Genomic DNA, 27,941 nt, shown 5'->3' on the forward strand with positions numbered 1-27,941 from the left:
CCCTGTCCATCACCAACTCCCAGAGTTCACCCAAACTCATGTCCATCGAGTCGGTGATGCCATCCAGCCATCTCATCTTCTGTCGTCCCCTTCTCCTCCTGCCCCCAATCCCTCCCAGCATCAGAGTCTTTTCCAATGAGTCAACTCTTCTCATGAGGTGGCCGAAGTATCACACTTAGTTAATGCTCCATAAATATCAGCAACAACAACGTGGTTTTTTTTTATCTTTTTATTTTGTATTCAAGTCTAGCTGATTAACAATGTTATGAGAGTTTCAGGTGAACAGAAGGGACTCAGCCATACATATACATGTATACATTCTCCCCCAAACCCTGCCTCCCACCCAGGCTGCCACATAACATTAAGAGTTCCATGTGCTATGCAATAGATCCTTGTTGGTTATCCATTTTAAATATAGTAGTGTGTCTAAATAGAAATGATACAAATGAATTTACAAAACAGAAAGAGACTCACAGACATATAAAATGAACTTAGGATTGCCGAGGGAAGGGCTAGTCAGGGAGTTTGGGATGGTCATATACCACTGTTCTTACTGTTCCCATTCTGCCTCCCATGCTGGTTGTCTGGGGAAGATGTAGATGATCCAGTCAAAGCCCATGCCTTTCCTGGGTCATTCAGGGGATGTAGGGAACTGTTGTTGACCCCGTGTATGAGGAGGCATGTTAGGTTCTTTGAAATCGACATTGAGCACCCTCCCCGATGCAGCACTCCCTTCCCCATCATTCTGCATCAGCAAGCCATCTGTGCCGTTCAAATATTGTTCAAATGTAATATTTCTGAAACTATTTTTAAGATGCTTCCTAAATGCTTGCCAAAACTCTTAACGGTCCCACGTGAACAAAAAATAAAATCGTTCGTCAGCTTTGCATTGTGGAAATAGACTGTGAGATGGAGAGAAAATGAAGGCAGTTGATTCAGTGCACCCCAAAGAGGAGGTGGAGGTGCTGGGTGCATACCTGACTGTGCCCTGGTCACCCAGGTAGCCTCAGAAGGGCCATGCAGCATCCCAGAGATGCTTCCTCCCCTGAATGATGCGTTATTCACAGGGTAACCAATCGGGACAGCTCAGCACCCATGAATGGTAGCTGTTAAAACTGTCTAAAAAGATACTTGTGAAATGGCCTTCCCAGATGTTAGTTTTCCCGTAAGCTGGACTCGGAGAAGGCAATGGCACCCCACTCCAGTACTCCTGCCTGGAAAATCCCATGGACGGAGGAGCCTGGTGGGCTGCAGTCCATGGGGTAGCTAGAGTCGGACACGACTGAGCAACTTCACTTTCACTTCTCACTTTCATGCATTGGAGAAGGAAATGGCAACCCACTCCAGTGTTCTTGGCCTGGAGAATCCCAGGGACAGGTAAGCCTGGTGGGCTGCCGTCTATGGGGTTGCACAGAGTTGGACAGGACTGAAGCGACTTAGCAGCAAGCTGGACTCAGTAGTAGAGGGATCAGGGGATGAATTTTGGGTGGATTTGAGCAGAGCCTTTCTAAGAATGGGTTGCAATCCAGCCCTGTCTGTCTACTTGAGGAGCCAGCACATTTAAGAATCTGGCTCGACAGATTGCTGAATTCCTTTGAAGCGGGCAGCTGTGGGTGGTGGGCATCAAGGAATCTATTTAAGGCCACAGATTCAGGTGCACCGGAAGCATCCATTTTCTTCTATCTCTTTGAGTGAATTCAGATTAGACTTGGAGTCTCTACTGGGTTGCAGGAGACTTAATTTTCATCATCACTGGGTCCACCTAGTCACCATCAAAATCCATTCATCGATCTGGTCTGTCTCCTCCAAGTCTGCAAACATGCTGCTTCTGGGCCAGGCTAGCAATCTGTGCCTAGGTCGGTATTTCTGGCATTAAGAGTCCACCCACTCCCCTTGGGCCTCTGCCAGGACCTGTTTTCCACTTCTGGTCTGGTTCCCTGTCACAGAAAAATTGTTTCCGCTCCCCCAACCTCCTCTCCAAGACCCCCCTGCAGGCCCATCAATGAGCGTTCAACCGGGTTTGCTAATAAACAGTTTTAAGATTGAACGAGGCTCCCAGATGTTTCACTCTGGCTTGCTATATTTATTTAATTAATAGGCTTTATTTGAGGAACATTTTTATTTGGCTGTGCCGGGTCTTAGTTGCAGTATGTGGGATCCTTAGCTGGGGCAGGTGGGATCAAGTTCCCTGACCAGGGGTGGAACCTGGGCCCCCTGCACCTTGGAGCGTGGAGTCCCAGCCACTGAACCCCCAGGAAAGTCTCTGGGGGAGGGAGCATTTTTAAACTTACAGAAAGATTGAACAGAAAGTACAAACAGTTTCTATACACCCTTTCAACATACCCCCACCCGCCTCTGCCCAGTTCCCCTGGAAATTAACATCTTGTGTTAGTGTGGTCTATTTGTACAACTGGTGAGCCCGTACTGGTACATTATTATTCCCTAAAATCCATAGCTTACACCAGAGTTCACTCTGTGCTGTGCATCCTACGGCTTTTGACAAATGTATAATGACACATAGTCACCATTACGGAATCAGGCCGAATCATGTCACTGCCCTAGAAAAACCCTCTGCTCCATCCCTCTCTTCCTCCAACCCCTGGCTAACCACTGACCTTTTTACTGTCTCCATAATTTTGATTTTTCTGTGTTTTTCAAATCTTTAGCTTCCAAGATTTAAAAAGTGGAATATTTTGTATAAAAATCCAGATGTCCGATGCATGCTTAGTCACTCGGTCGTGTCTGACTCTTTAAGACCTCATGGACTGTAGCCCACCAGGCTTCTCTGTCCATGAGATTTTTCAGGTGAGAATACTGGAACAGTTGGACTTCCCTATAGCTCAAACGGTTAAGAATCCACCTGCAATGAAGGAGATCAGGGTTCGATCCCTGGGTCAGGAAGATCCTCTGGAGAAGGGGATGGCAACCCACTCCAGTATTCTTACCTGGAGAATCCCATGGACAGAGAAGCCTGGCGGGCTACGGTCCATGGGGTCGCAAAGAATCGGAGATGACTGAGTGACTAACGCACCCATACTGGAACAGGTCGCCATTTCCTCCTCCAGGGGATCTTCCTGACCAAGGGATGGAACCCACGTCTCCTGTGTCTTCTGCATTGCAGGTGGATTCTTTACCCATTGAGCCATTGGGGAAGCCCCTAGATGTCCAGTATCTCTGAGAAAATTGATAATGTCCAAATGCAGATTCAGTCCCTGAGTCAGAAAGATCTCCTGGAGAAGGAAATGATAACCCACTCCAGTGTTCTGGCCTGGAAAACCCCATAGACAGAGGAGCCCGGTGGGCTACAGTCTAAAAGGTGGCAGAGTCGACATGGCTGAGTGACTAAGCACACAAACAAAAACAGGTGGCCGTGGCCTGGAGCTGGGTACCAAGTGCTGCCCCCTCCGAGGCATGTGGGGTCTCTCGTTGTTGTTTCTACATTAAATTACATGTGGCCCCCAACTCCCTTCCTTGGCCCCTGTGGGCATTTGAGTTTGCAGCCCCGCTCTGGCCTCCTACAAACACCAGAACAGCCTTTGACTCGTGGGCTGCTTCTATTTCCTGCCCTGCAAATGCATCCCTGAGACCAGGTGTCACAACAAGACCAGATACCTGCTTGAGGTGGGGAGGAGAGAACCATGTTAGGGAAATCACGCCCAAATTAAATCCTCTGAAAACTGTCCTGTCACCTGTGGGAGGCTCATCCAAGACCCGCAGACAGCCAGCGGGAGGGATGTCTGAGGCGGGAACGGGGTCAGCCAACCTCCTACACTTGGTAGGTTTCTTCTGCCTTCTCTGCACAGCCTGAACTTACCAGTGATCTGAGGCTGGGGGCCCCGGCGTGGGTTACGCACAATGTCCTTCAGTGGCCGCCACGGCACTGGGTCAATAATTTATGCTAATGCTGGAATTCACCCTACTGACCTCCTTCCTGGAGAGTGTCAGGGAACTGGACACCCAGAGATTAAATTGCCCCTGGAGGCGGAGGGGTGGGGGTGGGGGCGGAGGGAGTAGGTGGTGACAAGTGCAGAGAGAGGAGGAGGTTCAAGGCCAGAGCATCACTTGCCAAGACACAGGCAGAAATGAAGACAGCCTTTTAACTTGGCTTCAGGGTTTCACTTTAGGGAAGAACCTGAATCTCCAAGCCGTGAAATGAGAACCAGATTGATGTGAGAGTGCCTCTTCCCTCCTGCCTACAGCAAGCCCCTGAACAGTTTCCAATCAGAGTGTCTGGGACAGACTGAGGAGTGGTCAAGAGAGCACTGGAAGCAGAGTCCAGTTGCTCCCCTTCCATGCTGAGCGATCTTGGGCAAGTTACTCTAGCTTCTGAGTCTTCATTTCCATCTCTGGCATGGAGACACTCACACACACCCACACACTCAATGAAGGCAGTAATAATGCTTATCTGTCGGGAGAATAAATGGGCCTGTCATGTCCCATGGGGTCCTCTGTATCTCCTCCCCACAGCACCAATGTCTTGTCATCTGCCCGAGTCATCATACACGAGCCCTTCCTCTTTCTCACCCTCTATGTTTATTCAGTCCACAGCAGTTCGTTTCCTTTTGTTTCATTTTCACCCACTGTTGTGTTGAAGGACACGTGAGTTGTTTCTCCAGCTTGGGGCCATAGGGAACAGAGCTGCTAGGAACATTCTCGTGCAAGTCTCTCAGTAGACAGAACACTCACTGCTTTTAGGCTTGTGCCTGGGAGTGGAATTGCAGGGTCATGGGCGAGGTGGATGCTTAGCTTTAACAGACCCTGCTGGTCCTCCCACCTGGAGCTCATCTTAGAAACACCTTCCCTGCCCACTTCAGCTTTCTCTCCAGAAGATCCATCTTCCAGCTCCACACTGAGCTGGTAACAGGAATTAGGAGACAGCCTAGCTCAGGACACCTAACCTTCTGACTCAGAGGTTTGGGGCAGGAGGGTCATGGAGAGGATGGAGAGGGAAGAGGACCCACTCTCCTTTTCACTCAGCCTCTTTCTTTATCTCTTGGATTCTCCCATTTGCTAAGTTACTGAGACAAAAGTTTGGGGTTCATTTGAGGGGGTGGGGGAGATGTCTCCCAGACTTAACTCATCAGCATACCACCTTTGTGATTTTTGCCACATTTGTTAATTTTTCTTCGAATTGAATTGCTTTTTTTTTTCTTTTAAATGAAAACTATTTACTTAAGAAGGTAACTTACCTGAGACTGTAAGTCAATATATGCCATGTGCTCAGTCGTGTCCCACTTTGCAACCCCATGGACTATGGCCCATCAGACTCCTCTTTCCATGGGATTCTCCAGGCAAGAATACTGGAATGGGTTGCCATTTCCTCCTCCAGGGGATCTTCCCCACCCAACCTGAATCTCTTGTGTCCCCTGCACTGACCGGCAGGCAGATTCTTTACCCTCTGAACCACTGTATGCCTCTGAAATCAATACAACTCTCCCTAAAGAGAGGCTGATGATTATAAACACTAAAAATAAAACAACCCAAAGTTGATCAGTTCCAGCCAGATACAGTTAATGTCCAGGGACTATGAGCCTGAGCCTCTCTCCGTACCTGTAAGGTACCGATTCCACGCCTCTGGTCTTGGTATGATGGCGATGGGGACATCTCATGAATCTTATGGGTGGTCCCCACAAGGACATTCCTGCATTGTGATTCTGCTGGAGCTTCCACTCCTAAGCGAAGTCGTCTGTTAGGTTCAGCAAAGCCCTCAGACTTTCCGGGGAAGTGTTTGTAGCCCTTGGGGCCCTGCCAAGGTTAAGCGGAGAGAATGGTCCTGGGGAAATTCACTCGCCGTGTCATCTGCTTCCAGGCACTGACGCGAAGCCCTGTCTCACGGAGGGTAAGCAGGCTCTCCCCAGGGCGGCTGCTGTTAGGGAGGTGGTGATGTGCCGGAATCGGGGGTTTCCCCAGCAGACCCACCTGGGTTCCAAGCTCAGCTCTCCGCTCACTGTGTGTCTCGAGTGTCCGACTTCTCCTCTTTGGGTCTCAATTTGCTCTACTATAAATGGGAGTCCTCACTCCAATCTCCTCAGGTGGTGAGACTGATCAGAATAGATAATGCACAAAATACAACAGGCAGATATTTGATAGACAAAAAGCATTATTGTGGTTCTTCTTTCTTAAGGAACCCATGGGCTGCGTTTAAACTTCTGCAGAGCTGATTGTTCCTCTCAGAGACTCATAATCATCCCAAATCTTCGACTCAGAAAGCCCTTCACCGTCCAACCTCAGTTCCATCCCAGATATCTGCTTTCCCACAGCCCAGGCCACAGATGTTCACAAACCTGGGTGAGAATCTGGCAATAGCTCTAACACAGGTAAAACTTTTTTAAATTGAAAGTTGTTGTTGTTTAGTTGCTAAGTCATGTCCTATTCCTTGTGACCCCACGGACCGTAGCCCACCAGGCTCCTCTGTTCGAGGGATTTCCCAGGCAAGAATACTGGAGTGGGTTGCCATTTCCTTCTCCAGCAGATCTTCCAGACCTCAGGATCAAACCTGCATCCCCTGCTTGGCAGGAGGATTCTCTACCACTGAGCCGTCTGGGGGATTGAAAATGGCAACAACATAACTCAAACGGACTTCCTAAAGAGAATCTTTTCTCTTGGCTCACAGCCATCTAAATCTGTAAGCGCTTGCTTCAGGTATGGTTTGATCCAGGCTGAAACAAAAAGCATCAGATCTTAGTTTCTCGCCTCTCTACCTTAACTGGTCTTTGGCTGCCTGACGTTAACAAGACATCCCCAAGAGCCCAGTCTCATTTCTCCTACTTGTCCCAATCCACAAGAAACCAGAACCTCCCTCTCCCAGCCAGTCTCGTTGACTCTAATTAGATTATCTGCCTGCTCCCGAACCAGTCACTGTGGTAGGAGAGGGAGACAGCTATGCTGATCGGCTTAGTCTAGTCGAGACTCGTCTTTGGAGCTGAATGTGGGGTTAACCCTACTCAGACCACATTGGCTAGAGGAGATGTGGGTTCTGCAGGGTGTTGAAGCCAGAGGAAGCGGGCAGGGGTCAAAGGATGCTGCAGTTGCATTAACCAATGTCTTAAAAACTTTCTTCAAGAAACAACAGATTTTCCATTAGAAACCTGGTAATATAACAGAATTGAAGGAGTCTCCTTCTCTCCCTCTCTCCTCTCTAACTTGTTCCCAGTGCCGTGTTGCCTGAAAATAACAAGGTTGGAGTCAGAGTGATGAATGGGGCAGGATTGACTCGGCACTAATTTTGCCTGGAAGCCATAGCTATTTTGGGCTCCTGCTGAGCCCTGGTTTAGCTTAGCTGGTTAGAGAGCAGGGCTCATGAGGTCAAGGGTATAAAAAGGAACAGAAACGTGGGCCTGGAGGCAGGAGTCCTGGGGCCAGATCTTCAAACAGGTCACTCACCTCGCCCCAGGCTACTGCTTCCCCATCCCCCATGAGGGGTCCTGTCCTCCTGCGCCCACCTTCTTCACCAGGCACCCCTACACATCTCTCAGGTCACAGCCTGATTTCTCACTTCAAAACTAGGTTGTAAGTCCCTCCATGTACTTCGGTAGCCCTGGGGTTCTGGGTTCAAGGCACAGTTCTTCCAGTTTCTCAGTGAACAGCTTGGGCCAAGTTTTTCAGCCTCACTGCACCTCAGTTTTGTCATCAGTCAAATGGGGAGGATGTGAATAGTGCCTGCCTCATGGGGTTGTTGTGGTAATTACCTGGGGTGATTTTTGCAAGAGGTTTCCCTGATGACTCAGTGGTAAAGAATCCACCTGGTCAATGCAGGAAACACAGGTTTGATCCTTGATCCAGGAAGATCCCCTGGAGAAAGAAATGGTGACCCACTCCAGTATTCTTGCCTGGAAATCCCCATGGACAGAGGAGCCTGGTGTGCTACAGTTCATGGGGTCACAGAGTCGGGTATAACTTGGCAACTGAGCAACGATTTTTGTAAGCATTTAACACATGGCCAGCCTCAGTAAACGCTAGCTTAAATGAATGATGGTTCTGAAAATCACACAGAATATCAAGCTAGCAAAATCAAGCTTCTGCTCCCTATCGTTTAAAATACACAGAACCAGAGTTTCATTTCATTCTCTCCTCTACCTCACCATCTAGAACTGTGCCTGGCTTAAGTCAGATGCTCAATAGACTATGTTGAACAAATGTCCCAGTTCAGTGTGTTCTGGGGAATTCCCCTAGTTCTGTTGAGAGCCCAGAATTGCACAATTAAGTTATCCACAGGTCTCAAGAGCAACGTCAAGTTTGCAAGGCCAGCGTGAACTGGGGGTGGGAGGCTTCCTTGTGCAACAGTTTGAGCTGCTAAAAATTACTTCCCTTCTTTGAAATTCCATTTTCTACTCTCTCCGGTTCCCACCCACCCAGAGCCTTGAAATTCTGGGAGACCCCCCACTAACATGCAAATATCTGTGCATAAATTCATTATCGCCCTGGTGTCACTGGCTTTGAAGAATTAATTAGAAGAGCAGCCTGGGGAGGGGAGCAAGACAGTGGGCTGATGGACTTTGTGGAGTCGGGGATGAAGGAATGGAAAAGCTGTCAAGAGGCAACCTCCCTGGGTGAGAGGAGAGGCAGCCCAGACCTTAGGTTCTGCCCAGACCTTGACCTGTAGCAACTCTGTATAAACTTGGTTGGCAGCAGTGCTAGCAGTAAATAAATAAAATGCCCCAAACAAGACCCTTCTGTTTGAGTGGCCCATCAAAGATCCGAGGGAGGTTATTTCACTTGGCAGCTTCCCCCGTGGGTGGCCAAGGAGCCGAACATGGAGGCTGTTCTCCTTGGGCCTTCTTGTGCTAGGAGGAGAGAATAAATTCCACAGGACCTGCGGTGGATGACTTACTTTTCTCTCCCTAAAGACATTCTCAAAGTTGTGTGGTAGAGCGTTCTTTGGCCAAAGAAAATGTCCTAGGAGTAAGGGTGTGTGTATGTGTATGCTTAACCTGGTTAAGAAACTTGCTCAGGATCAGGGTAGGCTCGGCAGCTCTGAGCCCAACACTGTGCTTTGTGCTCACAACACACCGGGAGGCAGAAGATGAGGCTGACAGTGATAACACAGGTGATGTGATAATGACAGAGATGATGGCAGCCAAGATGTTGATGACGACGACCATGACGGTGAGGATGGTGATGATGGCGGTGATGGTTCTGATGGTGGTGGGAGCAAAAAGTCTACTGAGCACATACCGTGAACCCAGCCCTCTTTGAAGTGCTTCCATTTATTTTACTAATTCATTGCATCCTCACAACCTCCTTGTGAGAAAGGGTCTATAATCGAATCCATCGTTGGCTACGATGGATACGAATCCATCGTGTGATACTAGGCAAGGTAGTTCATCTTTCAGAGCCTCAGTTTCTGCATCTGTACAATGGGGAGAAAAATAGCATTTCTCTGTAATGTAGTCAATGCAGTTTGACATAAGTGGATAGGAGATAAAAGTGACTTTTATAGTTCCTCATTTTGAAACCACTGGGTGTCATTTTGGGGGACTCTGAAGAACTCTGGTACCACAGTCCTTCATGTCCCGGTGCAGAAAGAATTCAGTGAGAGGCAAAGTGATAGATAAGAAGTGATTTATTAGAATAGGACATTTGTGAGGCTTACAAGCAGGTGGGTGACGGGGCGCCGTGCCCCAAGAACTTACTGGGCTAAGGTTTTGTAGTCAAAGGAAAAGTGGGGAGGGGGAGAAGAGCTTCTTTATCTTTCTTGAGCAGACGTCATGCTTCCACCATTGGTTCCTCCTCCAGGTTGAGGAGGTGAGTTTCCTTGTCCCTACAATGGCAATCTAATTATTGTTTTTTATGTGTGCAGAGGGGCTTCCCAGGTGGTACAGTGGTAAAGAATCGGCCTGCCAGTGCAGGAGGTGCCAGAGACATGGATCGATCCCTGGGTTGGGAAGATCCCCTGGAGGAGGAAATGGCAACCCACTCCAGTATTCTTGCCTGGAAAATCCAATGGACAGAGAGACTGGCAGGCTGTAGTCCACGGGGTCGCAAGAGTCAGACACAACTTAGCAACTCAGCAATAGCTAATCTGTGCAGAGAGCTTGTCCTAACTCACTGAGCTCGCTGGGCAGGATGTGTGTCTCACGCCGCCGTCATTTTGTCGTTTGGGGGCATGTCTCGTGCTTCTTGTGGTTTTGTTGCTCAGCAAGCCTGCTTGGCTTTGCAGTTAAGCAAACCTGCTTTCCTGAGCGATCATTAACTTACAGGGGTCTCCCATGTTTTTTTCTACTTACAATCCCCTAGTGAGATTAACTATTTAATCACCTATTTTGTCCCTTTACTCTCTCTGCATCAATTTGACTCTCCTGCCAACTCTGTGAAGAAGGAGCTACTATGATGACACCAGTGTTACAGTAGGCAACTTCTCCCAGTTAGGAGTGGCTAAGCTGGGGTTCAAAGCCAGGCATAGACTCTCAGTCCCATTGGCCTGCAGAAGCTGTCTTACTTGTCTGCAGGGCTGTTTCTGATCCACCAGATTCCTGGGCTGAGGCTGGGCTCGGGGGCCCACAGGAGCCCAGATTGGCTCCAGAACAAGCTGGGCTCGGTCAGCTCCCAGCGAGGTCACACTTGGGGTGGCCTGGAGCTGCCCACAGGGTGGGGTTCGGACAAAGAGGCTGGAGCTCTTGGGTTCATGGCATGAGTCATCTGTTACCCACATTAGTCTGGATGCCAGAGAAACAAACTGTTCACCTCTCTTCCCTCCCACATGAGGAGGCCACCGAGCTGCAGCGGTGATGCTTCTTGGCTGGAAATTGATGAATCTACAGAGTTTCTCCAGCTCTGCAAACCCCCAGAGATATTCAGCTCTCCTGAGCCTCACCGTCCGCTATGGCGGCCACTGAACCAAGATGTGCTGTACGGGTGAAATGCACGCCGGAGTTTGAAGTCTTAGTGTTAAAAAACAAAGACAAAACCCGGAATATAAAATATCTCATTGATAAATTATGTTATATTTATGTTGAGAGGACTATATTTTAGACATATTGGTTGAACTAATTTCACCTGTTTCTTTTTACCTTTTTTAATTGTGGTTTCTAGAACATTTTAAGCTATGCATACAGCTCACATTATATTTCTCTGCTCGAGAGCGTGTAGTCAACCGGGGCCACTTAACAGCTTGGTTAAGAGTTTCAGCCCTCGAGTCAAAGAGACCTGATTTCAAACCCCCACTTGGCCCCTGAGCACCTGTGTGACCTTGAGTGAGTCACTGCCCCTCTCTGGGCCTCAGTTTCCTCACCTGTAAAGTTAATAAGAGTCCCTGCCTCGTAGGGTTGTTTCATGGGTAAATGAGAGGTGTTGTGGACAACGGTGAGTAAAATGCCTGCTATGAAGTGAGAATTTCATAGCTAAGAGCTGTTAACATTGTTCGTTGTAGCTGATGTCAGCTAACCCCGTTTAGCCCAAACCTCTCCAGACCCAGAGGTCTGTATTCTTATTTGTGTCTGTATTTTGTTTCTTGAACAAGCTTCATGATTTTAAATAATTTTTTCACTGAATTAAAAGTAAGTATTAGAGCAATAATTGTTGATGAAAAATTCTTCTTGTCTTGAGAATGAATGGACTCTGACATTGAGTCAATCCAATTCCGGCCCCAAAAAAGAAAAAGCACAGAGTTGTACCATTTTTTGTGGATTAAAGTATAATTTGGGGGCTGTGGAAATCCCAAGAGATCCCATGGACTCCCTGTAGTGCCTTTGGGGAGCTTTAAGAACTATGAGGGCGAGAAGGGCCATAGTATCTTTCAATCTCCTCACCCTTATGGACAGGGGAATAGATGACCAGAGAGTTTAGGCAACCTGCTCAGTGTCACACAGCAAGTAGGTAGCAGGTCATCCGGCTCCAGGGTCTGTGCCTGGAGCTGCTTGCTTTACTGCAGCAGCAGATCCAGTCGTCACAATAATCCTATCATTATTCCTTTTTAAAGATGAGGAAAGAGGACCAGAGAGGTTAAGTCACGTGTCTACCATCACACAGCTGCAAGTGGCAGGAGTGAAATTCAATACCTGCTATGTCAAGAGCGTCCTCCCCCAAAGTCACCTCCACCTGGAACCTCAGGGCCTCATTTGGAAATGTGTCACTGGTTAAGATGAGGCCACATGGGATTCAAGTGAGGCCCTAATTCGATGACCGAAGAGAAAACTGGGCTTCCCTGATGGCTCAGTGGTAAAGAATCTGCCTGCCAATGCAAGAGACGTGGGTTTGATCCCTGATCCAGGAAGATCCCACATGCCATGGAGCAACTAAGCCTGTGCCCCACAATGGTGCACGTACAGATCTGAGTCTGTGCTCTAGATCTCAGGAGCTGCAGCTACGGAGCCCCTGTGCCTAGAGCCTACCACACTCAGCAACAAAGAAGCCACCACAGTGAGAAGCTCCCACACCGCAACTGGAGAGTAGTCCCCGTTTGCGCCAACTAGAGAAAAACTCATACAGCAACAAAGACCCGGCACAGCCAGAAATAAAAATAAATAATAATAATAAATAATTTAAAAAAAACAAACACAGAGAGAATGAATGCATTTGAAGATGGCAACAGAGATTGGAGTATTACCTCTATCATATAAAGAATGCCAGAGAGGGCCAGCAACCACCAGGAGCTAGGACAGAGGCATGGAACGGATTCTTCCTCAGAACCTCCACAAGGAACTAATCCTGCCTCCTGCTGACTCCTTGATTTGGAACGTCTGGTCTCCAGAACTCCGAGAGCCTAAATTCCTATTGTTTAAGCATCTCCCACTCCAGTTTTGGCAATTTGTTATAGCCGCCGTAGGAAACAAACGCACCAGGCATGACATGCTTGCTGCCCCTTTGCTGTGAAAGCCCTGGCTTGTTCTGGGGAGCCGTGGAGATGGGCCCTCCTCCATGTCCCCAGACCCTCCCACCAGCCCGCGGCAGCTGCTGTTCCTCCAAGTGGCTCCACAGGCTCTGGGCTGTGAGAAAGGCTGGCTGTGGTGCAACTGTGCCATTCCGTCTGCTCCTTGCATCGTGAGCTCTTGCAAATGATTGTTTTCACTCGAAAAGAGGCTCCAGAGAGCTCTTCAGCCGCTCAGCAGGAGCTGTGGATGCTCTTGAATTAACACGGAGGAGCAGAACCTTCTATGGCTGATGGCCCAGAGGCTCCCCTTTGTCCTGTCCCTTGGTCAGACCTGGGAGGGATCACGGTGCCTCTCGGTAGCTCCCACAAGGGCAGTCACAGTTGAGGTCAGGTCAGAGTTGCCTGCGTTCAGCACATCTGCTGAGAAGGGGGTCAAGGGATGCTGAATTAGGCTCCACAGTTTCCAGGGGTCAGCAGCCTTCTGACTCCTGTGGTACAGGGACCTGCAGGGGCCTCTTACCCAACCAGGCAGCCTGTCAACGGCCAGCACATGCACAGTGGACCTCTGTTCAGTCCAATCAGAAGGGCAGGAGGCCACTGAGGAGTAACCAGCTCTGTCTCACTCGTGTGTGTGTGGGTGTGTGTGTGTGTGTGTGTATGTGTGTGTGGTGGGGACTCTTTGGGATTCAAACACCCTTGCCTTGCTGGGTGGTTTGATGTAAAGTCACCTCTCCTTCTGATTTCCGCCTTATCTGGGACTATTGTCCCCAAAGCCTATTAAATGTATCTATCCAACCAATCAGAGAAGGCAATGGCACCCCACTCCAGTACTCTTGCTTGGAAAATCCCATGGATGGAGGAGCCTGGTAGGCTGCAGTCCATGGGGTCACTAGGAGTCAGACATGACTAAGCAACTTCACTTTCACTTTTCACTTTCATGCAGTGGAGAAGGAAATGGCAACCCACTCCAGTGTTCTTGCCTGGAGAATCCCAGGGATGGGGGAGCCTGGTGGGCTGCCGTCTATGGGGTCGAACAGAGTCAGACACCACTGAAGCGACTTAGCAGCAGCAGCAGCAGCATCCAACCAATATTTATTGAGCTCAGGCTCTTTCTACAGAATTCCCAGGTGAAGCTGGTGATAAAGAATCTGCCTGCCAATGCAGGAGGTGGAGGACACTTGGATTCGATCCCTGGGTCTGGAAGATGCCCTGGAGGGATCTGAAATGGCAACCCACTCCAGTACTCTTGCCTGGAAAATCCCATGGACAGAGAAGCCTGGCGGACTGCAGTCCATGGAGTCCTCAGGCTGGATATGACTGAGCCCATGCAGGACAGCAAGCACTTTACAGCATTACCTCATTTAACCTTTACAAAAATCGTGTCCTGTATTACTGTCATGGTCCCCATTTACAAATGGCAAAATGAACCCCAGCCACTTGCCTGAGTTCACAGAGCTGGTAAGTGGCCAAGAGGGATCTGGATGCTGGTAGGTCCTGCACCTAAATCCACACTCCTTACCATGTTAATCTTGGCTGACTTTCTGCTTTTCAACCACATTCCCTCCCCCATGTGTGTAGATCTGGATCTATTGTTAAAGAAAAATCAGAGCTGGAGAGTAGCTGAAGTGGAAAAAGTAGATTTTATTCAGGACTATTGCAACAGGAGAAGAGAGACCTCTGGAGAGAACTAGCTCAACTCCGAATACAGCATGGGCAAGTGGGCGTATACAACCAAGCAATAAGGTTGGCCAGACATAGGGGGGTGATCAATGGATGGAAAATTACAAAACTACAGAAAGGAAAAGAACTGGGGAGGATTCTGACTGAAGCAACCTAACAGGATTGAAGGCAGTGCTGGAGGCAGGTCAGGTGATCTGACATTACCTGGGGAATGGTGGAGGGTGAGAAACCCAATTAGAGCAGATATCAGATCAGATCAGATCAGTCGCTCAGTCATGTCCGACTCTTTGCGACCCCATGAATCGCAGCACGCCAGGCCTCCCTGTCCATCACCAACTCCTGGAGTTCACCCAGACTCACGTCCATTGAGTCAGTGATGCCATCCAGCCATCTCATTCTCTGTCGTCCCCTTCTCCTCCTGCCCCCAATCCCTCCCAGCATCAGAGTCTTTTCCAATGAGTCAACTCTTTGCATGAGGTGGCCAAAGTACTGGAGTTTCAGCTTTAGCATCATTCCTTCCAAAGAAATCCCAGGACTGATCTCCTTTAGAATGGACTGGTTGGATCTCCTTGCAGTCCAAGGGATTCTCAAGAGTCTTCTCCAACACCACAGTTCAAAAGCATGAATGGAGGATGGGAACTCTGCTAAACTGACTTCGAAGGAGCCTCACTAAAATTGGTCAGTACAAAGATACCTCCCCTTCAAGGATCACAGGGTGATCAGCCTCCATGAATCAAATGTGGTCTACTGGAGAAGGAAATAGCAACCCACTCCAGTACTCTTGCCTGGAGAACCCCATGGACAGTATGAAAAGGCAAAAAGATATGACAAGGGAAGATGAGCACCCCCTGGATGTCCAGTGTGCTACTGGGGAAGAGCAGAGGGCAACTGCTAGTAGCTCGTGTAAGAATGAAATAGCTGGGCCAAAGCAGAAGTGACGTTCAGCTGTGGATGTGTCTGGTGGTAAAAGGAAAGTCCGATGCTGTAAAGAACAATATTGCTTAGGAATCTGGAATGTTTGGTCCATAAATCAAGGTAAATTGGATGGATGTGAGAGTTGGTCTATAGAGAAGACTGAACACCAAAGAACTGATGTTTTTGAACTGTGGTGCTGGAGAAGACTCTTGAGCATCCCTCGTGCTACAAGAAGATCAAATCAGTCAATCCTAAGGGAAATCAACCCTGAACAGTCATTGGAAGGACTGTTGCTGAAGCTGAAGCTCCAATACTTTGGCCCCCTGATGCAAAGAGCCAACTCATTGGAAAAGACCCTGACACTGGGGAAAGACTGAAGGCAAAAGGAGAAGTGGGTGGCAGAGGATGAGATGGTTAGATAGCATCACCATCTCAATGGATATGAATTTGAGCAAATTCCTGGAGATAGCAGAGAACAGAGGAGCCTGGCGTGCTGCAGTCCACAGAGTCACAAAGAGTCAGACACGAATTAGCGATTAAACAACAACAATAAGAGACATCTGTCTGGGGAGGCCTTACAAATAGCTGTGAAAAGAAGAGAAGTGAAAAGCAAAGGAGAAAAGGAAAGATATAAGCATCTGAATGCAGAGTTCCAAAGAATAGCAAGAAGAGATAAGAAAGCCTTCTTCAGCGATCAATGCAAAGAAATACAGGAAAACAACAAAATGGGAAAGACTAGAGATCTCTTCAAGAAAATCAGAGATACCAAAGGAACATTTCATGCAAAGATGGGCTCGATAAAGGACAGAAATGGTATGGACCTAACAGAAGCAGAAGATATTAAGAAGAGATGGCAAGAATACACAGAAGAACTGTACAAAAAAGAGCTTCGTGACCCAGATAATCACGATGGTGCGATCACTGACCTAGAGCCAGACATCCTGGAATGTGAAGTCAAGTGGGCCTTAGAAAGCATCACTACGAACAAAGCTAGTGGAGGTGATAGAATTCCAGTTGAGCTATTCCTAATCCTGAAAGATGATGCTGTGAAAGTGCTGCACTCAATATGCCAGCAAATTTGGAAAACTCAGCAGTGGCCACAGGACTGGAAAAGGTCAGTTTTCATTCCAATCCCAAAGAAAGGCAATGCCAAAGAACGCTCAAACTACCGCACAATTGCACTCATCTCACACGCTAGTAAAGTAATGCTCAAAATTCTCCAAGCCAGGCTTCAGCAGTATGTGAACCGTGAACTTCCTGATGTTCAAGCTGGTTTTAGAAAAGGCAGAGGAACCAGAGATCAAATTGCCAACATCTGCTGGATCATGGAAAAAGCAAGAGAGTTCCAGAAAAACATCTATGCCTGCTTTATTGACTATGCCAAAGCCTTTGACTGTGTGGATCACAATAAACTGTGGAAAATTCTGAAAGAGATGGGAATACCAGACCACCTGACCTGCCTCTTGAGAAATTTGTATGCAGGTCAGGAAGCAACAGTTAGAACCGGACATGGAACAACAGACTGGTTCCAAATAGGAAAAGGAGTACGTCAAGGCTGTATATTGTCACCCTCTTATTTAACTTATATGCAGAGTACATCATGAGAAACGCTGGACTGGAAGAAACACAAGCTGGAGTCAGGATTGCCAGGAGAAATATCAGTAACCTCAGATATGCAGATGACACCACCCTTATGGCAGAAAGTGAAGAGGAACTAAAAAGCCTCTTGATAAAGGTGAAAGTGTAGAGTGAAAAAGTGGGCTTAAAGCTCAACATTCAGAAAACGAAGATCATGGCATCCATTCCCATCACTTCATGGGAAATAGATGGGGAAACAGTGGAAACAGTGTCAGACTTTATTTTTCTGGACTCCAAAATCACTGCAGATGGTGACTGCAGCCATGAAATTAAAAGACGCTTACTCCTTGGAAGGAAAGTTATGACCAACCTAGATAGCATATTCAAAAGCAGAGACATTACTTTGCCAACAAAGGTTTGTCTAGTCAAGGCTATGGTTTTTCCTGTGGTCATATATGGATGTGAGAGTTGGACTGTGAAGCAAGGCTGAGCATCGAAGAATTGATGCTTTTGAACTGTGGTGTTGGAGAAGACTCTTGAGAGTCCCTTGGACTGCAAGGAGATCCAACCAGTCCATTCTGAAGGAGATCAGCCCCGGGATTTCTTTGGAAGGAATGATGCTAAAGCTGAAACTTTAGTACTTTGGCCACCTCATGCGTAGAGTTGACTCATTGGAAAAGACTCTGATGCTGGGAGGGATTGGGGGCAGGAGGAGAAGGGGACGACAGAGAATGAGATGGCTGGATGGCATCACTGACTCAATGGATGTGAGTCTCAGTGAACTCCGGGAGTTGGTGATGACAGGGAGGCCTGGCGTGCTGCGATTCATGGGGTCGCAAAGAGTCGGACATGACTGAGCAACTGATCTGATCTGATGTGAAAAAGAGTTCAGGGGAGTCTGTGCAGAGTTTGGTGAAGGAGGAAATTATTGTCACTATTCCCCATCCCATCCTTAAAGAATATTTAAGGCTGCAAGTGCCTTAAATGGAATGTGATAATTAAGAGAGTGAGCCCTGGCAACAGATATTTCTAGGCTTAAATCCCAGCTCAGCGTGCATGCGTGCTTTGTTGCTCCATAATGTCCTACTCCTTGCAATCCCATGGACTGTAGCCCACAAGGCTCCTCTGTCCATGGGATTCTCCAGGCTAGAATACTGGAATGGGTAGCCATTCCCTTCTCCAGGGGATCTTCCCGACCCAAGGATCGAACTTGGTTCTCCTGCATTGCAGGCGGATTCTTTACTGACTGAGCCACCAGGGAAGCCCATAAATCCTAGTTCTACCACACGCTAGCTGAGTTTCCTTACATGGAAAATGGAGACAGTCATGGGCCTCAATCTGTGGGCCGGGTGAGGTGATGTGGGAACAGCCTGGCACATGGTGCAAACCTGCATGGTGGCCAGAGTCCGAATGCCGGACAGTGCCCTCCAAGCCGCAGAAGCCGGTGGCCGTCGGTATCAGTCGTGCCGCCATGGTCTGCTCATGCCACAGAACGCCTTTGAGCCTCTCAAACGTTGCACGCCAGGCACTGGGGAAAGAGCCAGGGATGCAGAGGTGCGGGAGACAGCGTCAGCGCTTGTTTCAGGTGGGCGTTGAAAGGCGGAGAGTTCCTGAGCTGAGCTTGCGTGTGTGTATCTTCGTGTGTGTGCCAGTGGTTCTCAAGTGGGGGCGATTTTGCCCTGCAGGAGACACTTGGCAAACTCCGGGAGCTGGTGATGGACAGGGAAGCCTGGTGTGCTGCAGTCCGTGGGGTCACAAAGACACGACTGAGCGACTGAAGATGTTTTTGATCATCTCAACTGGTGGAAGGATGCTGGTAGGCAGAAGCCAGGGATGCTTCTGCGGTGTACAGAGCAGCCCCCCTCAACAATAAATCACGCAGCCCCAAATGTCAGTGGGGCTGAGGTTGAGAAATGCCGGGCACATGCACAAGAGAGTTCAGTGAGCCCTTTTATCCCCTCTGCAGAGAGACCCAGGGCTCCCTGGGACTGGGAGGAAATGCAGGCCTAGAGCATCTTCCTTCAGCCTGCCCTCTCCCATCAGCTGCTTCCAGCCAGATCATCAGGCCTCCCCACATTTAATAGACTCCAGGCCTCTGAGGCAAATGTAAAAACAAAACCCTGTGCAAATGTGTTTTTATGTAAACACAGCAGGGGGTGGCGGCTGCCTGCAGAGAAAGTACCCTGTGGCTGGTACTTCTCAGAGCAAAAATAACCCCGAAAACTCTTGCTCTCGGAGCAGGCAATGGGATGAGGGTCACGTGGGAGCCCAGGTGCTCATGGGAGCTGTCCCTGCCCTGGCTGAGCTATCCCTTCCCGCCAGGTGAGCATCCCAGGGGCCCAGGATGAGAAGTGAGCAGGTGTTGATTCTCTGGGAAGCATCTCTTCCCTTCGGAGCTCAGCTGGCATTGCAGGAAAAAGCACAATGGGTTTTTTTTTTTGTTTTTTTTTTTAATGTCTCTTATTGAGTATCATTTGCCTACAGTTAACTTCACCCATTATAGTTTATATCTCTGGGACTTTTTAACAAATGCATTCAAGGACTTCTCTGGAGATCCAGGGGTTAAGACTCGGTGCTTCTGCTGCAGGAGGCCAGGGTTCGATCCCTGGTCGGGGAACTAAGAGGTCTCATATGCTGCTCAGTGAGACAAAAAAATAAATAAATAAACCAAACAAAAACAAACAAACAAACAAACAAGCATACAAACGCATTCCGCCATGCAGCCACCAGCAGAGTCAGGATATACAAGCTTCTGTTACCCTCAAAAATTCCTCTGTGCCCCTTCGCAGTCATTTTCTTCCCTGATTCTAGCCCTTGGCCACCACCAGTATGTTTTCCCTTGGCCTTTTCTAGAATGTCATGTATATGAACCATATATCCTTTTGAGTCTGGCTTCTTGCTCTCAGCATAATGTCTGGGAGAGTCATCAGTACTGTCCCAAACGTCTATCAATAGTTTGTCCTTTTTATGACTGAGTAGTACTCCCTTGTATAAATGTGCCAGACTGGAGTTGGGGGAGAATCCTGGGCTCCTGTGGATCAGAGAAGTGTTGTTTTGAGATGAGGAAGGTGACATTTTTACACCCAGAGATGATGCATTTGTGAAGTTTGTGCAGGATAAACCCTCCCCGTGGATAGATCTGCTAATTCAGGCAGATCTGTATGGCAAACTTTGGTTTGGCAGGGGGTTGGCACTCAGCGAACGTTTGTTGAATGACTGCATGAATGAATGAGTGCATTGCCGTTTGAATGGCCAGGGGAGAGGGTTGGGGGAACACTAAGTGGAGCCAGAGAAAATTTAAGTCAGTTTTTGCTTTTTTGTTTTACAAAGGAGAAACTGAAGGTGCAGAGAGGGTAAGCCACTTGCCCTGGGCCACACAGTCATAGAATGAGCTTGGAAGATGCAGCAGGAAGACGAAGGGAAGGGAGATACCAGGCCTGTGTATCCACCGGTGCCCCGCACTGGACTAGGAATTTCCGTCATGAGTCTCCTTCAACTTTTACAACCACCCCAAATCAGCGACATACTTTGCAGAGAGCCCAGAACAAAATGAAAATGTCCCTTGTTCAAAGATTATTAAGAAATTCAAGACAGTGACAGCAGACAGCTAAAACCTAGTGCAGAGCCCCGCAGGACCACACAGGTCACCTGCCCTTGAAGATGACCCCACAAAAATTTTCATTTATAGATGAGGAAACTCCAGCTCAGAGAGGCTGCACACCTCACCCAGGGCACCCAGCCTGCCTGCAGGGATGTCCAGATTCAAGCCCACAGACCCGAGTGGTTACCTAGCCCACCCCTTCCTTCCCGGGACTGGCCTTGCTGGTGGGCCCCATGAGGTGAGCACCCGAGCACCCTGACCTCCTGTCCAGCACTCGGGGCAGGGAGGAGGGGAACTTCCCTATCCCAAGACCCTGGCTGCTGCAGCCTCCAGCATCAAACTGCCTCCTTCTTCCTCTTGTAATGAGGAAGGTCTGTAATGAGACAGACCTTCCTCTCTCCCACCCTGGCAGATTTATTCCTGGGGGTGTGTGGGTGGATGCGTGTTTGTGTGTGGGGCGGGGGGGCGGTGTTCTAAATTTAAAGACATCATGACAGCAGCGACCTATTAATGTTAGGGCTGGTGGGGTGGGAGGGGAGGCTGTGCTGTAGAAGAACCAAAAATAAGTTGAGAGATAAGATGCCGCCTCCAGTTCCAGCTTCTGCCCCAGTCCCACCCTGCCTGGCTCTGTGCCCACCAGCCCTCTGGAATGGGGTAATAATAGCTGGGCATGCCTGTTGGCACCAGATGCCTGTGAGAGACCTTGAGAAGTGGCATGTTTCTGCCCATTTTACACATCAGGAAAAGAGACGTGTAAAGAGGGCTCAGAGAGGGGACATGCCCTCCCCAGAACACAGCAGAACTACTAACACAGTGCAGAACCCACGTGCCCGCCACCATGCCATAGCTGCCTGGGTTGGGTCAAAAATGAAGTTAGCAGTCATTGTGACTGTGTTGGGCTTCCCTTGTGGCTCAGATGGTAAAGAATCTGCCTGCAACGTGGGAGACCTGGGTTCGGTCCCCCCGCACGTACGCCTGACTCCCGGCTAAGTGCTCTACATGCATTACGTGAACTAACCCCCTAAACAACTCCAGCAGCGAGTACCGTCATCCTCATCCCATTTTATGAGTGTGGAACCCGCAGCTTAGAAAAGGTAAGTGGCTTCCTCACCTTCTCAATGCTAGTAAGTGATGAAGCCAAGATTCCAGCCCAAGTTGTGTGTGTGTGTGTGAGACTCAGTCATGTCTGATTCTTTGTGATGCCATTGACTGCAGCCAACCAGGCCCCTCTGTCCATGGGATTTACCGACATCAAAGCGCACGCATTCTCCATCTCTTTCTCTGAACCCCAACTGACTGTGGAAAAAGAAAATACAGATAAACAAAACGAAGAAAACAAAACAAAACCACTCCTCCACCTACCCTGCGAGAGGTAACGTCTTTATGTACATTGGTGAGTTTCCACCCAGCTGTTTTCCCTCTGCCAAAGGGGAGGTTCTTGCTCCAGGCACATGACCCTTGGTGGTCTGTAATTGCCAAGCAATTAAGGGATGACAGGAAATATATAATTCATGGGCACATCTTTCATGCTGGTTGCTGGAAGGCAGCGAGGCATGGCCGTCTCCCAGGGAGAGTTTCAACCTTGACACGGGAGGAGACAGGATCTCAGGGGCTTAGAAAAGAATTTCGGAATCAGAGAACCTGCCAACATTGAAACTGACCCTGGAATCCCAGCACAGAATGCTGGAGGTCAGGGATCCTAACATGGGGCCTTCTCATAGAGTCTTATGAAAAAGCATTAGGATAAAATCTAGAATTAAGCTTTAGAAGCGGAGACGACAACTTCGTGAAGCTGGAGTCAGATGGGTCTAAGGGTGGTGTTCTGATACACACCTCTCTTTACTCCCACAAGCAAAATCTAGAACACTGTCTAGAGACATTCTTCATTGTCATAATTTGGGGGGCGGGGTGGAGCTGTTGGGGGGACAACGCTGGCATCTAATGGGCAGAGGCCAGAGACACCAACCCCTACAATACACAGGATGGCCTCCACACCCCTGCCAGCCAGGAATTGTCCAGTATCAACAATGTCGGTAGTGCTGAGCTTGAGAAACTCTGGCCTAGACTTTTGAAGCCATGTGCAGTCCATGGGGTCTCGAGGAGTCCGACACGACTGAGCAACATCACTTTCACTTTTCACTTTCCTGCATTGGAGAAGGAAATGGCAACCCACTCCAGTGTTCTTGCCTGGAGAATCCCAGGGACGGGGGAGCCTGGTGGGCTGCCATCTATGAGGTCGCACAGAGTCGGACACGACTGAAGCGACTTAGCAGCAGCAGCAGCTGGTTTATGCTCTTGACCATCCCAGGGGTTAAGAAACTATCTTTGGGCCAAACGGGAAGCTTCCGTTTCTTGTTTTACCTGCAACACTGAACCCGTTTCTTGGGTAAGTCACCGAGCGCCCTCTGGGCTCACTTGCAAAGTGGATTGAAGGATGCCTGCCCTGGACCGACAGATATGGGCACGCGTGTGTACCTGCTCCGGGGGCGAAGGGCGGGGCGGGCGTGGGGAATGCACGTGTTCACGCATGCGCATCTGTATTGGCACTTGCACATGTGTGGTCGTGTGCCACCTTCTTAGAGGTGAGAAGACTTCAAGAAGCTGAAGTATTGGTCAGTTTCAGGCAGTGGTTGTCTGCGTGGGACGCCAGAACTTCTTGGGCCACTGAAGGATGTGGTGAAGATACCCCAGGGGCCTGGGGACCCCTGGGCCTTCTAGAAGGGGCTCCCTTCCCTCATTCCCAGCTGAGGAGCCTCAAGAAGCGTTGCCAGATGACTGAGCAGACTCCCTGGAGAAAGGCCCTTGGACCGCGAGGGCTTCCGAATCAAGCCACCCGCCTCTGCCGCTGCAGGAAGTTATGATTGACATGCCAGAGTGGGCGGGCCCAGATTCGAGTCTCACGCTGCCGCTCCCCGGCTCTGCCTTTTGGAGAGTGGGCTGACCCTCCCCACCTCGACTGCCTCATCTGTAAAGTGAGAATAAACCAACCTGCCGAGCAGAGCCCCTGGGGAGAGTCTAGATGCGGTTAGATGGAGGCGCCTGGCACGTAGTAGGTGTGCAATAAATGGTCGTCTACCCACTTTCTTTCCTTCCCAGGGAAGGTGCCAAGGCTTCAGGTCTGGGTGAGTCACTGGATGACTGTGGGTGGTCCCTCCGCTTGCCCCTCTGAGCCTCAGTTTCCCCATCTGTCAGTAAGGAAGCCGGCCTGGGACTTGTGAAGGGTCCTCCCTCCAGCTCTGATAGGCTCTGAACCCACCTAGTAGACCTGCTCTGAGCCAGCTGCAGCTCCAAGACCACTGAGTGCCCCATGGTGGAAGAGAACTTGAACCCATACAGCTGGGCCGTGGGCAGAGACCCCTCCCTCCAACACACACACACACACACACACACACACACACACACACACACACACACACCTGCGCACTGGCTTAGACAGAACAACTAGGCTTGCTTGATTGGAGAGTGGGGACAGTGGTTCTTGCTGGGGAAACCCCTGGTGGAAAATTCCTCTCTGAGAAGAGCAGCTACTGGGAGCCGTCATTGTTTCTAAATTAGAGCTTAAACCTCCACGGCCAGTGTGGAGCCTGCAAACAGCGAGTCACTAGTCATGGCTGGGCAGGGGGTGATGGGGGCTGGCAGGGAGCGGCGTGGGCACACAGGGAACAAACCTGGAGCCAACACAGCCCTGGCCTGGCCATGTGATCCTGGGCTACCCTTTCAGCCTCCCTGAGCCACAGAGACATGGCCATACCCCGCTGGGGCAGGGAGGGTCCTTTGGGGACTCCTTCAGCTCCATCCCCACATTGTTAACCAGAGGAATCAGGGATGGGTCACTCTGCGTTCAGAAACAGTCCTGAGCAGAATCCATGGCCCCTGCAGGATGGAAGCTCGCTGCCCAGCCCCTGCTCTCTCCACACTGACCCCACCCCAATGCAGGTCCCTGGGGTGTTCAGGGTCCCTTCCCACCTCTGTCTGGGAGAGCCTTGCCCCAGATCGTCTATGCCTGCCTCCTTCTCATTTTTCAGGTCTCAGCTCAAACGCTTTCTGCTCGGTAGGTTCTTCTGCAACCACTGTACCCAAAGAACCTCTCCCTAACTATTCTCCTTCAAATGATTTTTATGAACCTACAGGGAGAAATGCATTTTGCCTTAGGAGCCAGTATACACACACACACACACACATCCCGAAGCAAAAGATTCACAAAATCCTACTCCTTACTGCACCTGAGTCGGTGATAATTCACTCAGTTCACTCCCTTCCATCCCATCCCACCCCTCCCCTCCCTCCTTCCCCACGGTTCTCTGCCACCCCCTGGAGGTCGGCCCCTCTGGGTAAACATTCTGCCCAGAACCGGCAGAGCCATCTATTTTCTCCCCCAGACAATTAGCAGCCTATTAAGGACCTCTATGCAAATACGCACTAATTGACCCACCACACAGCAGCTCCTGGAGGGAGAAGGATGACTCCAGATGGCTTAATGATAGGGATTTGGGGCCTTTCTTTTGAAGTCCCTCTTGGCGAGGAAAGTGACCTGGGCTCAGAGGAGAGTTGCCAGCCGCCTGACAGGGAAGACCAGTGGACTGGGTGACCCTTCATCAAACCACTTGAAAAGGGGAACTGTCATTTCTTATATATATATTTTTTTTCTTTACTTATTTATTTATTGACCATGCTGGGCTCAGTAGTTGTGGTGCGTGGGCTTAGTCATCCTGTGGCATGTGGCATCCTTCCAGATCAGGGAGCAAACCTGTGTCTTGCACCGGCAGAAGATTCTTTACCACTGAGCCACCAGAGGCGCCCAGAACTGTCATTTCATCATGACCTTTATCTCCCCACCACACCCTCGTCCCTTCCTGCAACTGTTTCCCTTCTCCCCAGCTCAGAGTTTAGACAGTTCACTAAAAAGCTACTCCAATGAGTCCATGCCTTTTCAAGCATGTGATTACCTCCCCTTTAAAAAAAAAAAAAAAATTGACTTTGCTTTTTAGAGAAGTTTTACTCTCACAGCAAAATTGGGCAGAAAGTTGGGAGATTTCCCATGTATCCCCTGCCCCTCACCTCAGATGGCCTCCTGCACCATCGACATCCCCCAGAAGAGTGGGACATTGGTTATAATTGATTAACCTGCATTGACACATCGTTTTTGCCCAAAGTTGATAGTTTACCTTAGGATTCATTACTGGAGTGGTACATTCTGTAGATTTTGGCAAATGTGTAATGTGTATCTACCAGTGCAGTGGGCTTCCCTGGTGGCTCAGATGGTAAAGAATCTGCCTGCAATGCAGGAGACACGAGCTGGATCCCTGGGTTGGAAAGATTCCCTGGAGAAGGGCATGGCAACCCACTCTAGTATTCTTGCCTGGAGTATCCCATGGATAGAGGAGCCTAGCAGGCTATAGTCCATGGAATCACAAAGAATCAGACACGACTGAGCGACTAACGTTTACTTACTTACACATACCATTGTAGCATCTTATAGAAGTGCGTCCTCACCCTAAAAATCATCAGGTCACCTACACATCCGTCCCCTCCTAACCCCTGGCACCCACTTATCTTTTTGCTGTCTCCGTAGTCCTGCTTTTCCAGAATGTCATATATTGATAGTTGGAATCACACTGTGTAGCCTTTTCAGATTGGCTTCTTCCACTTAGGAATATACATTGATGTTTCCTTCATGTCTTTTCATGGCTTGACAGCTCATTTCCTTTTACCACTGAATATTATTCCAGTCTGGATGTACCACAGTTTATTTTAATCATTCACCTACTGAAGGACCTCTTGGTTGCTTACAGGTTTTGTCAGTTACGAGTAACGCTGCTATAAGCCTCCCTGTGCAGGCTGCTGTGTGGGCATAAGTTTTGGACTCCTTTGGGTAAGTACCAAGGAGCATGATTGCTGGATCATCTGGTTAGACTGTGTCTGGGTTTTGTGTAGTGTATCTTTGAAGACTAACTGTAACTAACTCTTACTGAGTCCCCTTGGTTAAGAGTGCATGTTCTGAAGCCAGATTGCCTTTGTTTGAGCCCTGCTCCACCATTCCTTTGGAGAAGGCAATGACATCCCACTCCAGTACTCTTGCCTGGAAAATCCCATGGACAGAGGAGCCTGGTAGGCTGCAGTCCATGGGGTCGCTAAGAGTCGGACACGACTGCGCAACTTCACTTTCCCTTTTCACTTTCACGCACTGGAGAAGGAAATGGAAACCTACTCCAGTGTTCTTGCCTGGAGAATCCCAGGGATGGGGGAGCCTGGTGGGCTGCCGTCTATGGGGTCGCACAGAGTTGGACACGACTGAAGCGACGTAGCAGCAGCAGCAGCAGCCACCATTCCTTAGCTGTGTGACCTTGCGTAGGTGACTTAACTTCTCTGAACCTCAGTTGTCTCATCTGCAAAATGAGGCTAACACGTGAGATCTTTCATATAGGATTGTTGGAAGGATAGAACAAACTGACGTATAGAACAGTTTCTTGCACGGGCGTGCGTGCCTGTGTGCTGAGTCGCTCCAGTCATGTCCGACTCTGACGTGGGAGGTGCTCAATGAATGTTAGCACGTGCGGTTACTAGAATGCTCTGTATTTTATTTATTTGTTTGTTTTTGGCTGGGTCTTCGGTGCTATATGCAGGCTTTCTCTGGTTGTGGCAGGCGGGGAGAGTAGGGGCTGCTCTCTAGTTGCGGTGTGCGGGCTTCGCATTGCAGTGGCTTCTTTTGCTGCGGAGCACGGGCCCTAGGGCACACAGGCTTCCGTGGTTTTGGCTCTCGGTCTAGAGGGCCGGCTCAGTAGTTGTGGCTCACAGGCTTAGTCGCATCGCGGCACGTGCGATCTTCCTGGACCAGGATCCAACTGGCGTCCCCTGCATTTCAAGGTGGATTCTCAACTACTGAACCTCGGGGAAGCCCTGCTATGTATTTTAAAGACATTAGCTTCTTTCGCCCTTATACTTTCCCAACGAGGCAGAGTGAATTGTTCCTATTTTACAGATGGGGAAACTGAGTCTCACACCACTTGTTGACATCACACAGCCACCCCGTGGCTGAGGCAGATTCAAGCCAGAAATGGCTAACAATTAGATCTTACCCCAGATCTGACACCATTCCTCACATTTCTCACTATGGCTCAGCCTGATTCCCTGTCACAAGTGACGATGGCCGTAAAGTTTGCCTGTGGAGCAAGAGATGCCGGAGTCATTAGCTGGGGAAACAAAATTTTAATATTTATTCATAATGGGCACCATATGTTCCCTCTGATTTTTTTATTTAATTACATCATGGCAGATGGCTGGGTGTTAAAGGCCATTAAGCTAATGGCATTTTGCCTTCTCATTTATTTTCTCGAGTTTTGGGAAAGATGAATGAAAGGG

General features: G+C 49.2%; 1 protein-coding gene across 3 annotated transcripts in view; it reads left to right on the forward strand.

The window, feature by feature from the left end:
* WSCD2 (WSC domain containing 2) overlaps positions 1 to 27,941 on the forward strand; it is a 115,410-nt gene that overhangs the window by 25,423 nt on the left and 62,046 nt on the right. The window contains exons 2-3 of one of the 3 annotated variants that reach the window (XM_027566473.1): positions 6,125 to 6,317; positions 26,375 to 26,454. The exons of 1 other annotated variant lie outside the window; for it this stretch is intronic. The gene's annotated coding sequence lies outside the window, so the exon portion shown is untranslated. The remainder of the gene's footprint in view (positions 1 to 6,124; positions 6,318 to 26,374; positions 26,455 to 27,941) is intronic. One more of the 3 variants, XM_027566472.1, reaches the window with a different exon arrangement.

The sequence above is a fragment of the Bos indicus x Bos taurus genome, chromosome 17 (assembly GCF_003369695.1).
Source record: "Bos indicus x Bos taurus breed Angus x Brahman F1 hybrid chromosome 17, Bos_hybrid_MaternalHap_v2.0, whole genome shotgun sequence".
In the NCBI taxonomy this organism is placed as follows: Eukaryota; Metazoa; Chordata; class Mammalia; order Artiodactyla; family Bovidae; genus Bos; species Bos indicus x Bos taurus.